Genomic DNA, 21514 nt, shown 5'->3' with positions numbered 1-21514 from the left:
GGAAGTCCCTTTGTTTGGTGGGAAAAGGCCCTCTAATTGATGCTTGCTAACCCTAGATGGAGATAAGAATTTACCAATGCCTAGAGACTAATGGGGAATGGAGAGAAAAGGATGTCAATGGAGTGTGCTAGAGACTAATGGGGGAAGGCTTCCAACTAATTGGAAAGAACCAAGGAGGAAGTCCCTTTGTTTGGAGGTAAAAGGCCCTCTAATATCGATGCTTACCACCCCTAGATGGAGATGAGAATTAGCCAATGCTTGGTGAATTAACATAAGGGGATTTGCAAAGGAAATTTTCCTCATGCCCTTTACCCAACATTGTTCTTTCACGCGTAATTTAATTTTTTTAATGAACCTAATCATTTATAACATGATTGGATTACACATCTATCACCCCATTAACTTTGTCTTAGGTTGTCACTATATAGACAATGGAGTAGATGCAACAAGATCAATGCTAAGAATATATTGCTAAAGAACAAGCAGTTACAATAGTCATCTCTCTCTCCACTTGCATTGGGACGAGTTCTCAAAGTGTAATTCTCATGATTGATATGTGAATACTAGACCCAGGGACCCTATTCATAGTGGTTTAGGTAGCCAATTAGTGTAATTGGAATAAAATTAGGACCATATGTCCCCTAAAAATAGTTTCACACACATTTACAAGCTTGTGTCCACATGCCCCCAAGCTTTGCCAATGTATACAAGACCATAATCCCTAGTCAAGCAAACACATAAGAGATTAGACTATCTCCGATTCGTCTCTCGAAGGAGTTCACAACATATACAAGCTTGTGTCCACATTCCCCCAAGCTTTGCCAATGTATACAAGACCACAATCTCTAGTCAAGTAAACACAAAAGACATTAGACTATATCCAAGCTACCTCTTAAAGGAGTTCACAACATAGAGATTTTCATCACACATCCAAGCATACTAAATCCAACACCCTTTCTCATGCCCCCAAGCTTTACCAGTGTATACAAGACCACAATCCCTAGTCAAGCAAACACAAAAGACATTAGACTATATCTGAGCTGCCTCTTGAAGGAGTTCACAACATAGAGATTTTCATCACACAGCCGAGCACACTAAATCCAACACCCTTTCACATCTCATGATCCTAAAGTCAATATAAACATGTCAACATCGATGCTCATTTGTGATCTTTCTAACATCTCAGCACACTAAATCTAACACCCTCTCTCATCTCATGATCCTAAAGTCAATGTAAACATGTCAACGTCGATGATCCTAAAGTCAATGTAAACATGTCAACGTCAATGCTCCTTTGTGATCTCTCCAATACCTGTAGAGCATATTTATATGCAAACATCGGGATATACAATTTTCCAAATCTTCTAATTAGACCAACTCTATGTCCTCTCCTCGAGTATGATCTATAGGTACCATCTTCCAGTACCTCAATCGACCCCTTCTCTCTCTTAGTGGCCCTTGGAACTTCTGATGAGATCAACTCCATGTCCTCTCCTTGATGAACCTCTTCTCTCTCAGTGGCCTCTGGAACTTCTGATGAGATCAACTCCATGTCCTCTCCTTGATGAACCTCTTCTCTCTCAGTGGCCTCTAGAACTTCGATCAAATGTAACTTGGAACTTATAGAAGAAGGGACAAACTTATGTGAGCAATATTATGCTACAAGAGTTCCATGCTACTCTAACTTAGAGGTATCTGCATCTAGCTAACCACCTAGGTCATGATGAACAACTTTCACACGAACTTCCACTGAGGCCAAATCCATTTTGATCAATCCTTTAGGAATCCATCCCATGATTGATCCATGCATAACTACCTAGTAACCTAAGGTCATCCCCTATCTAGGCACTCCAAGCATTGACATTACTACCTCATGTTACCACATCACATCTTCCTAACTCTAGGTATGCATCCTCAACCTGAAAGAGTAAGGAAAATATAAAACCGAATCAAATATGTATGAATCTATACTAAGGACTCAAAGTCCCCTTCTTCATCTCAACACATGTCTAATTGTTTCAAGTTACCATAATCCAACACACTAGAACCTTAGGAGACACTCCCCCTTTGTCCAAGCAAAATTGAGCAATCTAATTCCTACACATTAAACCTGCATAGCCATTCCAAATTTTTGGAATAAAAATATCTCATGGCTGAAAGATGGGACTACGTGCATCCTTGTCAAGCTTCATTGAGCACATGACATAAAGCTCACAGTGCTACCAATCGCAACACATGAGAATGAGAGTTTTAGGGTTACATTTGACTCTTATAGGTGACTTAGCTGTTCACACATGGGCGCCCACACATGGCCGGCCGATCCTAACCCTTATCCTGCTGATATTCAAGGTGCGCCTCTCATCGGCGATCACCCAATCCCTTTATCCTTTACCTATGGTGCCGACAAGCCCGGCCCATGACTCAGAATACTTAAATGAATTACATGACGTAAAACATAGTACGTCTCAATGTCCGTCATAGGTTAACATGTCCCCTTTCCTAATGTAGATTCCGTCCTCGGAATCTATGGTATGGTAAGCTCTATAGGGTTTGTTGTGGTAGACCGTTTGCAAAACAGGGAAGCAAAGTGAAAGTATGCTGGAATTCAAAAAATATAAAGTGTAATAAATTCTAGCATGTTAGACCACAATGGATGTTGCTATGAAAACTTAGTTTGATGGGTCACATGAATGAGCTAGTGTAGCAAATTAACAGGAGTTTAAAATTATTGAAAGTAAATCAAGAGTTAGCAAGGTGTCAAAGGTTAATCAAGGTTTATAAGTGGCCTAAGTCAAGGGAAATAACCAAGCTTAATAAATAAACAGATGACCACAATGTGTCTACTCTAAGAACAAGTTAATACCACGAGCCTAGGGACACAAGAAACATCAGAGTTACAGGAGCCTTTTGCCTTTTTTTTTCTCTCTTTATACACGTGACAATTTTTACACAAGAAACATCAGAGTTACAGGAGCCTTTTGCCTTTTTTTTTCTCTCTTTATACACGTGACAATTTTTACACACAATGGCGACCTCCCTAAGGCAAAACTAACATCGATCTTGGTACCATGTTTAACACAAAGCATTATCCAGGAATCTATTAGTTCACCTTAGGCAAGGCTACCCCCTACCAACCAAGGCATCGGTCTGGAGTAGAATACTCCTCGCCTACCAAGTGTCAATAAGGCGATAGGCCAACATTAGAGCACATAAAAGACTTGCATTGCGATTTATTGTAGGCTTTTAAAAAAAAAATTCTTTTGATCTTTGCTCCTGAACTAAAATGTGTTCTTACATCCTTTCGACAAGGGGTAAAAGCTATGTCCTAGAGGTCAACACACACACAGCCAGGTGTTCAAACATTAAGATGGTTATAACCCTAGACTTAAGACAACCATATTCTAGGCTAACTAAAGACTTCATGCATTCTCAGGAATATATCCAATAAGGTTAAACTCATTAATGATTTACACTAGCAGGTCAAGCAACTTCAAAAACTAAGTAGTATTTTGACAATTTCCATGTGGTCATGCATTATAGTTCATGCAATTAATCGAACAGTAAAAAATTAAAGACAGTGGGCATGGAAGAATTACACCTAAAATTGGAGATCTCCTTGATTTGACGAGACAGCTTGCAATTTGATGTAGATATATTTTGATGAACGTTGCGGCAGTCTCAGGACTTGGAAGCGAACCCACCTCAAACTTTTTAACCTGTACAATCAACTAACAAGCACTATACCTCGAGAGGCACATCAGCGTGAAATTAAAGACTCGTTTAAGGACTCCAAACTAGAACCAACTTGAAAACACTAACCTACCTACCAGTCACCACACTACTACTGAGGATATGGTAAGAGAATGTTGTAGAGTCCTGGCACTAGCCCTAAGGCTAAGCCTCTATCCGCATCATCTAAATAAATAAAGTCAGCCTCAGTAGTGCCATGAGTTTCATCCGTCCATTCATCGTCGTCAGATATATCATTTTCGTTTTCCCATCCACATGAACTCATCAAGAATGTAACCATGCGAGGATAGTCATCTTGTGGGAAAGGAAAGCATTGGGCTATCGGGGATATGTCCTCTACGGAGTAGGGGTCAGTCATGGTCAATAGGCGAATTAGCCATTCTAATTCCTCAACATTTTCCTCTCTGGCAAGTACATCTATATGATCCCATTCAGTTTCAATTATAGGCTAGCACATGTGAAATATCTGAGAAAGGTACAAATGATACCTCTCACCAAAGGTGGATGAAGTGTGTGATGCCCTTGCATTTGCCATATCTGCAAACACAGATATAGCATCAGTAGGTTTATGACAGGTCAATCTAGTTCCTGATTGTATACGGATATTTCTCCTCTTTTTGTGCTCTTGCTCTTTTTACTATTTTTTGTTTGTCTTTTCTTTTCTTTTCTATGTATGAAGCTATATATATACATCCCCTTGAATTTGGCAATTACATGGTCAGGGGAGAAAGTTAAGGAGGAAGCATTAGAATGTCGAGCGTGAGTACTCCCCCTTTCCTTGGGTAGATCATATTTTCTGCAATGATGTTGCAGCCTCTTGGAACCAATTTGTCCAGCGGGTCATAGGTTGTGATGAGGGCAGATAGCTTTTTATGACCCTTGTGGCCACATCCAATTGCAGAGATGGTAGTGTACGCTCCCATTGACGAATGGAGGAAATGGTTTCCGACGATACTTTTACAAAGGGAGACATAGACTCATTAGTCTCTTGTTGGGTGTTGACAAGAGTAGGTGTAGAGCATGAAGAAACTTCTATATCAACGTGTGTTTGGCATGAAGAGCTAGAAGCTTCATGTGGCTCCCCCCTTCCTGAGCTAGGTGGTATTGATCGATATCGTTTGGGAATCCAAACTAGCTCTAGAAGAAGTGGTGCGGAGTACTCTGTTACCTTTCCCTTACCACGGTCTTGAATTGTCGTTGGGGTGGCAACATTTGGTTTGCAAGGTTTTACAGGTGATGTAGAGGGATTCAGCTTATGTTTAGGGACCCAAATCTGGTCATTCCCCTCGTAGTACCCTTGGTCTACTAATAATTTTTTTGGGATCCATCGTGATGTTACATTGCCCTTTCTCGGGTGGGTAGCTGCTTTCCTTCTACGAGGCTTCTTGTCTGAACGAGATTGAGCAGGGGAAGTAGCTGTTAACGAAGCTTTTGGGACCCATTTGTATGTACTCTTTGGCATAGTAAGCGGAACTTTAGAGACCACCTTTCCTGTTTCCACTCTTGGCGTTGAAGCGTTAGAGGGGTGGCAAACAATCAAAGATGGTTTTGCCACTGGACTTTGTGATTTTTCATTATCTAGCATTTGAGTTGATGACTTAGGTGCAGGATTTTGAGCGGTCAGACTGAGTGTTGGTTCTTGCGTTGTGACTTGGTGGCCAACATCCATTTGCGCCCTAAGTTTACAGTCCCTTCCATGGTACCAGCACGCATAACCAAAAAGCTTTGAATTACGATCCCCTTGTCATAGGCAACCGGAGTGTGCAGAATTCCTGAGACAGGGGTTTTCTTCTTGTTGATACCTTTAATTTGGATAGCACTCTTGGATAAGGGTGGTTTTCCAAGTTGACACCACACGCCATATGATAGCAAATTGTGTTGAGCTCCTGTATCCAATAATGCATTATATAGCACCTCCCCGTAAGGACTCTGTAACTCAATTGGGTATCTTAGAGGTGGGTCAGATTCCAGTGAATCCTCCTCTGCCTCCTCGAAAAATACTTGCGTAATTCCCAAGTTGGCTTCTCGTTGTCGCCTAGCACGCTGTTGACGTTCTTTGGCTTCAACTCTCGCTTGTATCTTCTTAAGCTCCGCTTGTTCTTTAGCTGCCTTCTTTTGATGGATTGCATGTAACTCCTCTTGGCTCAAGGGGTCATAGTATCTTTTGAATTTGCTCCCATTAAGGAATCCAATGGTTTCAACTCCGTCGAGAGTCTCCACTCGGATGGTACATTGCGGGGTAATTTCACATACTCTATACGGTCCCTTACCAGCATATTTGAGCTTCTTCTTTTCGTTACGCACTCCATACATCAGGACTTATCCCCAACCTTGATGTCCTTGTTCTTTAGGTGGCGATCAAACCATTTTTTCCTTCTATCCTTCTCCACAAGGGCATTGTACACAGCCAATTGTCTTTCTTCATTTAGCCACTCAAGGATATACAGTCGCTCTACTAAGGGATTACCATCCCAACCCTCTTGAGTAGCAACACGAAGACTAGGAATGACAAATTCCCACGGCATGACTGCTTCTTGGCCATATACCATTTTGAATGGTGTGCAATTAATAGCCACTTTGTACGCAGTACGATAGGCCCATAAAGCTGTCGTAAGCTTTAGATCCCAATCCGTGCGATGAGCTTCAACTGTCTTTGTCAAAACAGAGATTAAAGTCTTGTTGGTACTCTCAGCTTGGCCATTCGCTTGCGGATAGTAAGGAGTAGATTTATGATGGGATATCATGAAATTTGTTGTGAGCTCCTTAATCACTTCATTTATAAAATGCATACCATTGTCGCTCACAAGTTCAAAAGGCCAAACGAAGCGTGTGATTATATTTTCAAAGAGGAACTTGGCTGTTGTCCTTGCATCTGCCTTACGTGTTGCTTTCGCTTCAGCCTATTTGGTCATATAGTCAGTGGCCACAATAATATAGCGAGATTGTGTGTTGCGGGCCGCTGGGCTAATTGGACCTACAAAGTCTAAACCCCACTTTTCAAATGGTTGGTTTACTTTGATCGGATGTAGGGGCATCTGATCTTTCGGCTGGGGTTTCTTGTATCGTTGGCATTCATCGCAACCCTTCACAAAGAGTGATGCATCTTGGAACATAGTGGGCCACCAATACCCTGATTGTAAGATCTTTCGCGCAGTTAAGTCTCCTGAGAAGTGACCACCGGCTACGCCCATATGTGCCTCTTGCAAAATGTATAGATACTCCTCTTCTCGGGCACAACGCCTAAGAACGTCATCCTTTCCTCTTTTATAAAGAGTCCCAGCTATCAGGCAATAGGGTTCGCATTCTTTGATCAGCTTTCGAGCTAGATCTTTACGAAGCTCCTTGGGCGAAAAGCCATTAACCAAAAAGTTAACAATCTTCTCACTCCATTCAGGCATTGTCTCCACCATGAACAGGGAAGTGTCAGGTAAGTCATCATCAACTCCCGTAGGAGCTTCACCATTGGGTATGCGAGACAAATGATCAGCCATAACATGTTTTTTGCCAGGTCTCACAACAACAGTGAAATCAAACTCAAGAAGAATCAATAGCCATCGTGTGATTCTTCCTGTGGAGCATGGTTTGTTTACCAGATACAACAATGCTTGATGATCCACATAGAAAACAAACTTGGTGGCAAGAAGGTAATAACGAAATTTCCTTACTGCATATATCATTGCCAACCCTTCTCGCTCCGTAGTAGTGTGGTTCATCTCTGCATCGTTCAACTGGCGACTGGCAAAGCTAATGGGGTAGTCTAGTTTGTGTTCTCCAGGTTGAGTTAACACACACCCAATAGCAAAATTTGATGCATCAATATGCACATGGAAGATTAAATCCCAGTTAGGCATTCTCAAGATTGGAGCACTGGCCAAGGCCTTCTTTAATAGCTCATAGGCATGGTCACATTCTTCGGTCCAAATAAACTCGATGAGAAGCTTATACAATGGTCGAGCTATCTCGGCGAAGAATAGAATAAACCTTTGATAATAACCAACATGGCCCATAAAGCGTTGGACTCCCTTATAGTTAGTGGGTGGGGGCAATTCCAGAATGACCTTGATTTTACTCTCGTCCGTGGAAATCCCATTTTTGGACACTATATGCCCTAGAATGACTCCGTGTTTAACCCAAAATTGGCATTTGAAAGGGTTCAATGAGATGCGATATAATCTACACCTTTCAAATATTTTTCGTAAACACATCAAGTGCTCATCCCAAGAGGAATGAACACAAAGATCATCTAAGAAGGCTTCACAAAAGTCCCTTAGATATTCCTTAAAGGCTATGTTTATCAATCGTTGGAATGTTGCAGGTGCATTGGTCAAGCCAAAGGCCATGATGCGAAAGGCAAACACTCCAAACTCCGTGATAAATGCTGTTTTAGCTTGGTTCTCTACTGCAATTGTGATCTGATTGTAACCAGAGTACCCATCTAAAAAGCTATATGCCTCCTTGCCTGCAACTCTTTCAAGCACATGTTCAGAATATGGCAAGGGGTAATGATCCCTTTTGGTGGCTGCATTAACCTTTTTGAGATCAACGCACACTCTGAGTTTCCCATTCTTCTTTGGTACGATGACTATCGGAGAAACCCATTCTGAGTGCTCAATAGGGTATATGAATCCACATTTTACAAGCTTTTCAATTTCCTCTTGTACAATCTTTGCGTACTTAGGATTCATTGGGTAGGGACGTTGCTGGACTGGTTTAGCAGTGCTAATCATTGGAATCGTGTGTTACACCACCGAGGGTGGAACACCCTTCATATCATGATATGTCCAAGCAAATATGTCTTTGAATTCCTTAAGAAGCTTCTTGAGTGTAGCTTCCTCTGTCTGGGTGAGGTCTTGAGCAATAAAAACTGGTTTAGACTCCTCACCTGGATCTGCTAAGTCTATCTCCTTAACTACCGCAGGGCCATCGTAGACACCGCTACTCTCATTGGTAGGCGTTCGTTGGGATTTTGTGTAGACCACTTTACGTTCCCCTATGGTAAACGATTTGAAATGCTCGGGTGCGGGGTGTAAGTCTACTGGTTCTTGTTGTGCCATGTTTTTTTCTTTTAATTCTGTCTCCTTTTGTTGCTGAGCTAACACTTGGTTTTGTCGCCTTCTCGCAGTACGACTTAGTTTCGGTTTCTCTTTGATTTCTAATTGGGCGACGTTATGAGGTTGCGGAATACACCACATGACACTTTGGAGGTATTGTCCCCAATTATCCACTATCTTCCGATGAGCGTCAATGGCTCCTACATAACTTAGCCATTCTGCAGTGGATCTCTCTTTGTTTATTGCAGTTCATACATTAGCTCGATAGCGTTGGCACTTATGTCTCGTTTTCTTCTTACCAAGTTTTTGATTTTTGTTTCTATCAGATTCGGACTCACTTGGTCGATCTTCACTTCGGATAAACTGCAGGAGGTCACCATCCTAGGCCTTGAGCACATTGCTTCCCCATTTGGGTGAATATTTGATTCATCCCTCCCATCATGCTCAGAGTCAGTTTCTTCTTGAGATTCAGATGACTCAGAGTTGCATTGGTCAGAGTCTTCGCTACTGTCATTGTCAAGGGAGTTTGCCACTTTCTCGCCATCAGGAGTTGTGCATAACACCTATCATGTTTATTGGCACTAATGGTGGCATATCTTGCCCCTCAGGTGTTACCCAACTTGTGCCTCTATTTTTCCATGTGTCTATGGTTGCCGCTAGGTGTACCCAATCCACGTTATCCGACTCAGTCATACCCGGTAGGACATCCATATAAGGAGAATCTTTCCCATCATCAGTCTCTTTTTTGCATGTATAGCAATATCTTAATGGGGCGGAGCGAACAGTGGTATCCGATCGATTATCGATGATAACCTTGCTCCCTAAAGGATGCACACGACCATTCTCAAGATCAACTCGAATGACAGAGTCCTGGAATTGTAGGTAGACATGGTTTTTCGACCAGTCATGTACCATTTGTGCTTCCCTCATGAAAGGACGTCCTAAGATCATTTGATATGACATAGGATGCTTGGAGAAATCCATTACAGTGAAGGCATGTTTTACCTTGTATCCCAGAACCTTGATCTTAAGGTCCCTTAACATTCCAATAGGTTTAGCAATAGTTCCATTTGCCATCTTAACCACTATGTTTGTGACTTCGAGGTGAGGTCTTCCCATAGATTCCCAACAGTTTTTAGTCACAATGCTCACTCCAGCACCACCATCAAGGATTCCCTTTAGAGTTAATCCCTTGGTAGTAATGGGGAGGGTTGCATTAGATTCGTCCCCTTCAAAGTACTGTCCCAACTTGTTAACAGGTATTTCAACGACCGAGTCTTCATCTAGGTTGGGTTGTAGATTCCAATGTCCCCCTTCATCTTGAAACGTATCGGGTCTATCCATATTTGCAAATTGTGGTAACCCCGCCTTTAGTTCTCCATTGAGAAATGCCCGAAGAGCTAAAAATAGCTCAGGATCTCCGTATAATTTGGATATGATCGTGGTTCTGATCTCAGAGGACATGAAATCCATTAGCTTGGACACATTCAACTGTACTTTTCGAGATATCGCCCCTTGACTAGGGACTGGTGAAGATGGAATTACTTCCTCTTCAACGGGGTTAGGCATTCCCTCACTAAACATTCTTTCCAGCAAGAAGGGTGTTTGCCCACTTCCTGATGTCCTATCCTCACTTTCTTCCCGAATGATACTAGGTATAGCTAACGGTTTATGGCTCCTGTGAGGCTGAACTTGTGTAGGAAACACTGTGTCTGGAATTTGGATTTTTCTAGGGTTTGGCTCCAGTTCTCTTTGTGTTTCTTCCACCAAACCCCTCAAGTGTTGCACTTGTTCAATTTCCTCAACTGGGTTCGGGTAAGTTCCAATCTTTTTCTTGAGGGTCTTTGGCCCACGTGGCTTGTCTTGGGGAGTCTCAATCAGTTTGGGTGGTCAAGAGGGCATTAACTGACTTGGTTGTGGGGCCGAGGAAGTTTCCTTTTGTTTCCCCTTATTTATGTACTCACTTGATTCTCCCTCGTTGAGCTCCCGAGTGGGGTCCTCCCTTAAGGTAGTGGCTTTGGTCCCCATGGTTTCTATTGAATCGGAATCATCTTCAAGATCATTCATATACATGGGGTCGTCTCCTGTCCCTATGTTAGTCTTTGAACTAGGCTTGGAGCTCGTGGCATTAAGCGATCTCTTCCGCCGCGTTTTCTTTTTCTTTGCTCGACCAATTGATGCAGTATCTCTCTCTTCAAGAATGTAGTTTTGATTTTGAAGCATTGACCGTGTAACTACATTCGCGCGTACAACGGGTGTGGTTTCTCGTGCCTGGTTGGTGACCTCAACCAAATTCAATGGTGTAATCTTGGGTGCATTAGGATTATGTGGACATTGAGCAATCAAATGATCTATGTCACAACGATTACATGTAAGTACCGGCATTCTCGATGTTCTCCCTTGATTTGGTTGCATCTGAGTAGCGATCTTCTGTAGCCTATTAGGGCACTCCGCTACACGATGCGGTCCACCACAATCGTAGCATTGAAGAGGTGGTCTCCTTGCCAAGGTATTAAGGTTTTACCCTCTTGTGGCGAGAGCAGCCGCTTGATACACAGGCTTGACTTGCCCGAAATGATCCTCCATGTAGTACTGGGGAATCATTTCAAACGTATCAATCCCATATGGAGCAGTGGGGTCTATCTCCTCTTCATAATCCCCACATGCACTATGTGACTCACAACCCATCTGGTTTATAGGGGTAATCCTTGGATGTGGAGGTTGTGGTCCTAGCACTGGCGGTGGTAACGGCACGTTCGCGCTCCTTGGAACTATGTGCTGTGACGGTTGCTCAACAGGTGGTGCAGGCATCAGCCGGGGCACTTGAGGTGTGTTTGACCAGGCTAGTGGTGCCTGATTTGCCAACATTCGCTTAAGTACTAGGCAATCTTTAGATTGATGGCCATACTTACCACATGCATTGCAATTCCCATTGAATTTGACTCTGAATGTGGGACATTCACTCGTGCTATGTGGTCCTAAGCAAACCGAACACCATTGTTGCTCTCTCCTTGGGTACATATGGCTATTCTGAGGAGCTCGATTATCCCTAAAGTATTCTTGGAGAGCCTTAGTAAGGTCGGTCACAGACATTTCAGATATCTTGGGCTCCTTGGCAATAGGTTTCACCGTCATTGGCTCGTGCCTAGATACTTACGAACTAACGGATTTTGTCTCCGAAGACACCTTTTTACCTGCAATCATCAAGTTGTCTTCTAACTGGATTGCATTTGCAGTGACTGCTTTCCACGTTGTAAGACCTCTAATGACTAGGCCATTGTATATGTCCTCGTGGCGCAATCCTCGGATGAATCTATCGAGCAGTTGGTTGTTATTGAAGCGCTCATCGGGGGTGCAGTGAGAATTTAGATGCTTCAATCGACTAATAAAGTCCCTCACTGACTCTCCTTCCTCGCGTTCAGCTTTTTGGAGTTGAGATGCTACTCCCCAAAGCACACCCTCACGTATGTATTCTTTCAGGAACAATCTCTTGAGAGTGGGGTAGTGAGTATGCTCTTCAACCCTTAAGGTTCGATACCAATCTCCGCCTTTTCCACTCAAGGTTAAGCCTAAAGCTTTACACTTATGCAGCTCATTGTGCTCTTCCAAGGAATCACACACATGTTCAAAAACTTCAATGTGCTTCCTAACATCTTCGTTACCACCACTGAAGTTTTGAGTGAGCTTAGCCACTTGTACCGCCTTGCTCCTGGGTTCTCTCTCAGGCATGCTCCGCATGTTTTCCGCACAACAGATCGTCCGATCGTCTGAGCAAACACTGCGAGATCACCTAGGTGAGCAGGCATAGCTGGTGGAGGCACTTTTGGGAAAGCCTGGTTGATAGGAGTTGGCGTTGGTCTTGGTATGTAGGCAGCTGACGTAGGATATGATATGTGACTAGGCCTAGCCCCTCTTGGGTAAGAGTTGTGATAAGACGGTTGTGGAGCATACGCCATTGGCATACTAAGAGGCGTAGGAGCTACATGAGCATGAGTAGTGATAAGTACATATGGTCGATAGGCACTTGCACGCACTATTGTAGGTACTGTTCCACTAGGGTGCGGCGTCGTACTAACTACAGCGGTAAAAACAGGTGCACTTTTCGCTATGCTCATCATTGGGGTAGGCATTGTGGATTCCCTAATGGAAAGTTGAGCCAAGGTTGGAAAGCTAAAGTTACTGCTCATGGGCTCAACCTGCATTGAGACTCCAAGGCGAAACAACATACGAAGGGTCTATGGGACTCACCGAGGGAGTCTCCAATTGTGATAGGGTTGGTTGTTTGGCCCTGCCTGTATCCAAAAACCTCATAGGGCCAGTGGAAACTAGGTTCACTCCCCTATTCACTCCCCTATTTTGCCTCTCAATTTGGATAATTCTATGAATAACCTCACATATCATTTGTTGTTGCTCCTCTAGATTAGTGGCGCTAGATGTAGATCGTATGACTTCTAACCAACCTACATGATATGTGTAACCCGTGTATAGGTCAGTTAGAGTCTCTGTGTGTAGATCATATTCCCAATTTTCATTGAGAAATATCCCATCCAGACTTGGTGTGCCAAACGGTTCTCTTGAAGTGGACGCAATGTCACTTCTTATGGATTGACTTCTAAGGACCTCTCCTTTAGGAAGTGCGTCGGAAGGTGGTAGCTCAGTAGGGCCTTCATTAAACTAAGTGGGTAGAATATCCACATGGACACTCTTTGGGAGGGTAGGGTCTACATGAGATGTGAATGGCGAATCCACTACCCCTCCTTCTTCATTTACTTCGCTTGTCGCATGCTCAGAGCGTGTAGCTCTACTAAAGGTCTCTATTAGACGACTAAACATGCTAGATCCGGGTTGTGGGGTCCAAAATGGCATGTTTTGGCTTGTCTCCTCAGGGTTCTTGGTAGGGTATCCTTCCATGGCTTCTGAATCGGAGGACGAGTCACTATTCGCTATTCGTGGATCTTGGGTTGCACTTCCTTGGGTTCCAGCAGAAGGCCAAGATGCTAACGTGGAGGGATGGTGTGAGCCTGCGTAAATTGAAATGCTTTCTAGTGGCTCAGACTCTAGCACCCAACCAGAGCGTAGATGCATGTGACGTGGGTACCCTACATGCGTTGGTAACTATCCTTGAAGCCCACACAAGTGGTTTCTTGGGTATTTCACACCCCGTTTTTACTTGTTTTTAGATTGTTTTTAACCCGTTTTTGATCCCCTTACTTATGGTCGAACCTGGACTAGGGTGTGTGATAGCTCGAAACAAGCGTATTGTTCAAAGGGTCCTAGTGTGCTTTACAGCACAGTGTTTGCCTATCCGGAGCTCCTGTGGTCCTCAAAACAGTCCGTTTCCCTGTGGGGGAAGGGGTGAAGGCCTATTTGCTTGTGGAGGAAAGGGTGAGCGCTTTATCCCACATACTCACTTCACTCCTTGGGGAGTGGGCTACATATAGGGCTCAACTCCCCATAAGCTCTCACTTGAAAGAAAGCTATGGAGGCTCACTCTCCTATATATATATATCAAAAGACCGAGGCCGGGGTCGGGGTCGGGTCAGGGTCAATTGGGGGTTTTTCTTTTCAAAAATTTTTTCTCCAAATAAAAAATCTTTCCTCCCCAAAATTATTTTTTTTTGTTTTTTGTTTGGGATAAGTTTTCTAGGGTTTCTTTCTAGGGTTCAGACTTTGCTGCGACGCAGTTCGCACATAGTGCAGGCCTGGGGATTCAGAAATCCCCCCTCTCACGCAGAAAACCAAAGTACAAAACGCACGCCCACACGCAGAGCAGAAAAATAACATGGAAACAGCTCAACAACAAACACACAGTCTCCTTTCCTACAGTGTAAATTTCACTTCACATAGCAGCCCGAGCTGCAAACTGGAGCTTGGTGCAGGGCATCTCCCCGACAGCGGCGCAAAAAATGTGCGCTTTTGCCGCACAGGTCGTAGCTGGGGACTTGCCGAACACCGTATGCGAGCCACCAATGGCTGCAAGCATACAACCAGGAAAGCAAGCTCAAACAAAATACAAAGGTGTGTCACTCACCGCTCTAACCGCCGCCGTGAAGGATTCCCGCGTCGCAGCAGTGAAGGAGGAGCCGCCGTCGCTCGTCGCTCTACCGCCTCTCCGCCGCCATGCCGCTACACAGTGCTCGATCGCTCTCTCACTCACTCTCTCTCTCTCTCTCTCTCTCTCTCTCTCTCATGCAGGAGAAGGAAACCAAGGAGATAAGGCAAGAGCACTCTTGTATTCAACACATGAGAATGAGAGTTTTAGGGTTACATTTGACTCTTATAGGTGACTTAGCCGTTCACACATGGGCGCCCATACATGGCCGGCCGATCCTAACCCTTATCCTGCTGATATTCAAGGTGCGCCTCTCATCGACGATCACCCAATCCCTTTATCCTTTACCTATGGTGCCGACAAGCCCGGCCCATGACTCAAAATACTTAAATGAATTACATGACGTAAAACATAGTACATCTCAATGTCCGTCATAGGTTAACACCATCTTTTGATCCTTGTCTTCTTCTTCTTTGTCATCTTCTTCTTCTTCTTGACTTCTTCTTCTTCTTCTCACTTATCTATCTCTAAAAAATGATTTATTTTAAATATCCTTTTATGGTAAGTAAACTTTTTAAATATTTTTTAATTAACTTTATTATGTTTGCTTGTCTTTTAGGTTATGCATAATGTTTAAGCCTAATGATTTTATGCTCTCGCCTTTTCATATTTTGTAGGTCACTTTATGCATAGATCATAAATACTCTAGATCCGTACTTTGTGCATGCATACAGAGAGCATATATTCTCTATGCATGCATAAAGAGAGTAATATGCATAAGCATATGACAAATATGCATAGAGTATGCATGCATAAAGAGAGCAATATGCATAAGCATATGAGAAATATGCATAGAGTATGCATGCATAAAGAGAGCAATATGCATAAGCATATGCGAAATATGCATAAAGTATGCATGCTCTATACATACTCTAGGCATGACTTCATTCACTTGTCTCCAAAGGAGCTGCCCCACACTTCCAAATCTTCATTCACTTATAGGGACACCCATGGATACTAGAAAGGGTTCAGTAGATTGCACATACCTCGTAGTATCCAAGGAAGAGACAAGAGATCTAACTTTCCAAATCCTCATTAGTCATAGCAAGGAAGTATTCCCTAGGTCTAAAAGTGTATACTAGAAAGGGTGCACTAGACCGCATGCACCTCTTAGTATCCAAGGAAGATACAAGGGATCTCACTTCATGTGTTGCTATTCTAATGGCTTCATTAGGCACCAATCAACACAAAGGGACAAGGGCTGGATCAGTTCTATGCTTGACATAATCTTGGAAGAGACCAAGAGATATCTCCTTCCCTAAGACTCTTGGATGGCTCTTGTCATTTTTCTCCTCTTACCATCATCATCCCTGCCCTCCAAGCCACCACACTCCTTCTCTCCTTTATCAATAAGATTAACACCCTTAAATAACACCACCTAAGGAGAAGTATCACTAATAGGACCACCTAGTTGGGTTCCCTTAGGTTGAGAGAATGTGATAGTGGGTTCATCATCTTGTGCATGGGAAAGAGGAGCATCCTCATTCATACACACATCACTTCTTCTTTTTTATGGGGTACTATGCCTAATGTTTCTCAAGGTAGCTTCTTCATTCCTTAATCTTCTTCCACATGTGGTTCCAAAATGCAATCTATAGTTTGTGGTTCCTTTTTTCATTCTAATCACAAGGAATGTTAATGAACAAACCACCTACTCCAATTAATTAATATACATCATGAATACCAACACAAGAAATATATCTTACAAGTAGAGCTAGCTCCTCTCAGTTTTTTACCCCCCATCCATGGATATGTCCCCACCATTTGAATATATCTTTTTTATGTTTATACGTGTGTATGCATGTGTGTGTTTGTATATGCATATAAATGTGTGTGTGTGTGTGTGTGTGTGTGTGTGCGTGTTTGTTTGTACATACATATAAATTTGTATATGTTTATCTTTATATCGTATATCTTTATGTATGTGTGTGTGTTTTTATATCTTATATGTTTTTATGTGTGTGCATGTGTATATGTATCACTATAAGGCATAGGGAGACGTAGCAACATTTTTACTGACACTATGGGTCCCAGATTGTTGAAATATATGATGTACAAGTGATAAAGGGTGAGAGAAAGAGGTCATATAGGTGTGAACACACCCCAAATAAAGTGGGCATGTGGGTGGAAAAGGTATTTAGGGTTGGCCCAACCCTAGTCCTTGGTAAACCCTATATAAAGGGTAGGAGGCTTCACTTTTTGTAACACAAGTAACACAACACTTGAGGGTGAAGGTTAAGCCAACTTTGGAGTGGCTGAAATAGAAGGGAATATAGAAGCTTTTTATACATCTTGTGTTCTTGCTCTCTCTCATATATGTTGCTCTATCTTGCCATCAACTATTGCTTCCGTTGTACATACTCCCCATTATTTTGACATGGTATCAGAGCCTTGCAAAGGCTAAGTTCCCCTTTTCTTTCTCTCTCACTATCATAAGCCATTCACATCCTCATCAAGGACGGTGGTAGAAGAAGGTGAGAAGCAAAAAGGCGTCAAGAAGGAAGGCAACAAAAGAGCATCATCAAAGAGGAGATTCTGTCATCATCAATGAGCTCTTAAAGCTTGGAAGAAGAAGAAGAAGAAAACGATGCTCATCATCAACAAGAAGAAGAAGAAGAGGAGGTAAAGATTGGTAAATTTTTTTGGTTTTTTCTCCGTCAAGAAATTCCGTCAATTTCTTTCGTCATGAATCTTCTTTGAAGATGTTGAGGATGCACGGGAGCTGCTTTGTAATCGGTTGAGGGTTGCTGAATGTGACCTTACCCTCAATCAACAAGAAACATCATCAACAGGCGCATCCAAAAAAAAAACGCAGCCGTGCGTTTCTTTCCGTCCGTCCGCCTTTCTACAGTTCCGTCAACGAGATTCCGTCGTCCGTCCACGTCCGTCCATCGATGTTGACAAGACAGCGCCATCCGGCATGCTTCCACTGTTGCAAGCATCGACATCATCCCCCACCGCAGCAGCAATAACGCAGCCATCTTCACCCGACTCGGGCAAAACGACATCAACTCGTCATCCGTCAACGCAGAAGCATAACGCAGGCACCGTCCGTCCGTTCATCTCAGAAACGGCTGTCGTCGTTCGTCTGCTGTTGTAACATCGCCGTCAGTCCGTCGCACTGCAAATCATTGTCAACGTTCCGTCGACTAGCATTACGTGCAAGCAGCCTCAAGCACAAGCAAATCGGCAGCAGCGCTTCATCGGCGGCAGCGTTTTTATACAGTGAAAAAAAAAACGCAATTCTCCAAGGTTTTTTTTTTAAAGAAAAAAAACCAGCCCTTTTTTTACTAAGGTTTTGGAAACCTTTCAAAGCACTCACCTTTAAACCTTTAAAGGTTTTCCTCAAATCCTTCTACAAGGTTGTCTTTAAACTTTTTTGCTCTAAGGTTTTCCCTAAGTCCTCAGAGCTTCTACAAAGGTTTTTTTTTCTTCATCAAGCTTGAGGCAAGCGGAGGAAGAAATTATTTTTGCCAATCTCGCTTGGGAAGTGCAAGGCATGGACAATTTCTGAAACCAAGCAAAATCGGTGCATCAAGTATGAAATCTGATCCTAAATCTTTTTGATGAACTCATATGCATGGAAATCATCTATCGTATTCTAATGGAGTTACCTGAACTAGCCGGGAGTGGACATGACCAACAAACCCCCCTCAAGTGAATGGTGTGAACGGGCAGCAGCGCAGGGTGATAAAGCTATGAATGCTGCCCTGCACTATGCTCCACAATAAGAGTGAACTGCAGTGCCAGGGAAAAGGAGAATCCCCAATGTCATAGTGCTAATGCTAGAGCACAGTAGTACATAAATGCATCACCAGAAATGCATGCCAAAGATCATGTGGACATCAACTGCATCAAATCAAGAGGCATCGCATGAAGGCAAGCATCCAAATGCCAAGCTGAACTGCATGTAATCCACATCAATGCTTTGTAACTGCACCAGTGATGAGATAAGCATAAGAAGAGGTAGCAGATATACGCATGTGTAAAGGCAACAGGATCCAGAAGTCATGCCTGTGAGACATGCAATGTAAGCTACAAGAGGGAAACTCATCAATGGAGGATCCGATGAGGAAAAATCAGCAATGGTAGGGCTGATAAAGGTAAAAATTCAGCAATGGAAAAATCTGAAAATGGGGGCTCAAGGCGGGCATTAGCCAATGCTATGAGAGGATAGGTAAACTCTTAGCGATGCCATGATCAGTGGCATGTATGGCAAGTGTAAAGATGCATAATCCCACAATGAATAATATACATGTGACATGTCAAAACCATGAGAGCAAGCCAACACTAGCCAAGTGTGTAAAAGGCACTCCCAGTAAACATCACATGTGAGAAAGTGACAATGTCAACACTGTAGAAACAATCCCGATGCAAGGGAAAACAGCATAAAAGGCATCTCCAGTAGACATCACATAAGAAAAAGCGTCTAGCATAGACTAGCATAAGAGTCAACAAGCATAAGTGACCATGAGGCATCACCAACTGCATGTGGGCAAGTAAAATCTCCCCCCCTGAAATGCATCTGCCAGACAATGCATACCATGGAGTACAGTAAAAGATCCCTACATCCTCTGTGCAACAAAAACTGAGGTGCTAGCAGCGGAAGTAGCACTTCTTGTGCAGGGCAGAGCCTCTCACTCAGGGCCTCGCCCATGGATATCCGGACAAGAGACTAATCCCTCAACCTGAAAACACTTCCCTCGCCCAGAAAGCATGGGCGATTCCTCCAAGAAAATTTATTTTAACGTAGTCAAGAGCCGGAGAAGAGGAACTCCAAGAGTTGTTAGAGAGAGCTCCAAGCTCCCAAGAGAGATGAAAATTTAAGGGATAATAGAAAATATGATTATTTTAAAATAATACTGGCATGGTATAGCTCCAATATTCAATTACAAATGATCGAGGGTCTATTTATAGGTGAGGGAGGCCACTAACCAAGTCCAGCTGGGTTCTAGAATTTTCCAGGTTCAGTTTGACTCAATTTGGACAAGATTTGGACCAGTTTGGCTCCCTTTTTGATTTGGTTTGATCCAGGAGAGATAAAAATATCACAATTTTTTTGAATTAAAAACCCTTCCACACATGTGAAAAAGGTGCCTACCTCAAGAGTCCCCCTTTCCTTACCAAGGTGTCAAAAATGCATCATTATTCCAAAATATCTCATTTTTTTAGTAATATCTCATAATTTTTAACTAATAAACCTTGTACTCAGTCAACTCTTCACCTTATGTGAGCATTTACTCATTTTTGGGTTTTTTCTTTTATTCTTTTGGATTTATCTCATCCCAACACTTGGATTAATCTAATTGTCCCATTGGAACCTTAATTGGACCATAATCTAATTTTTTTTGAAAATGTAGACCCTTACGCGCTAAGGTCCCTTATACCATTTTTCAATTAATTCCTAATGCACATTGGAAAGTTCATTTTGAACTTTTGTTTCAGGGGAATCCATTTTAGACACTAGGAGGATTTTTATATTCAAAGATATCTCAATTTTGGATTATCTCTCTCTAGATATTTTCTCTCTCTAGGCCAAAACAGGGTAAAACAAGATCTTTCTTCTATTTCAGAGAGGGGAATAATTACAAGAACATAAGGGGAGGTTCTTACACCTTTACACCTCGAAAGCTGGAGGGAGGAATCTTACATCCTACCCCACTTAAAAATGCGAGATGTCCTCATCTTACAGGTGGAGTATAATCTCTTTCATCTTCTTCCTCTTCAATGACTTCTAGCATTACTGTCTTGGAAGGGGACGGCTGATTTGGGAACATCTCTCTTTGACTTCCCCTATTATGAGGCGGGGGTCTTGCATTACTTTGGATTGAAACTGAGGGCTGGTTAGAGGGTCTTCCTCTGGGATTTCCCTGATTTTGACGGAAAGGAACCTGATTACTCTGGAAATAAGGAGCTAGAGTCTGGAATCTTGGTCCCTAACTTCCCTGCCCCGTAAACCTTGATCCAAAAGGAGTTGGGCAATCCATACTACAATGTCCAAATCCTTGACAGATATAGCAACTTCTGAAGTTGAATTCCAGGGGATTGAGTTCCGGGAGGAACAGGACCTTTCTTCCATTCTGGAACTTCCCATATCTTGAGATTGACCTTGTTGTCTCTTAGGCGGTGGAAAGTTGGAATCACCTTTTAGAGCTAGAAATATTTTGAAAGATGATGGTGCTGGCTTTGGCGGGACCTTGACATCAAAGGCCTTGACGAAAGCCATCCACACTACTTCGGCCATGGAAACTGGCTTCGCATTCTTCACTAGGATATTCAAAGGTTTGTTCAGTCCCTGAATGAACCTGGCCATCAGTTGTTCTTCATCCAATGGTGGTGAGTACTTGAGGAGGAGAGCGAATGCCTGATGATATTCTTTAATAGTTCTACTCCCCTGGGTTAACTCTAAGAATTCGTTCATCTTGGTTTCCAAAAAGCTAGGAGGACATATCATTCCATGTCTGGGTGTTCTGATCCAGACGGTTTGTCTCGCAGTGGTTTCTCCATGCCACTCTAGTTGTTTCTACTATCTTCAGCCTTGCAAGAGCCATTTTACTCTTCTCATTGTACCCGGTGACATTGAAGTATTCTTCCATTGCTT

Source organism: Cibotium barometz, chromosome 50 (genome assembly GCF_041138505.1).
Source record: "Cibotium barometz isolate CiBa-2024 chromosome 50, ASM4113850v1, whole genome shotgun sequence".
Taxonomy (NCBI): Eukaryota; Viridiplantae; Streptophyta; class Polypodiopsida; order Cyatheales; family Cibotiaceae; genus Cibotium; species Cibotium barometz.
Note: the sequence above shows the minus strand (reverse complement) of the source record.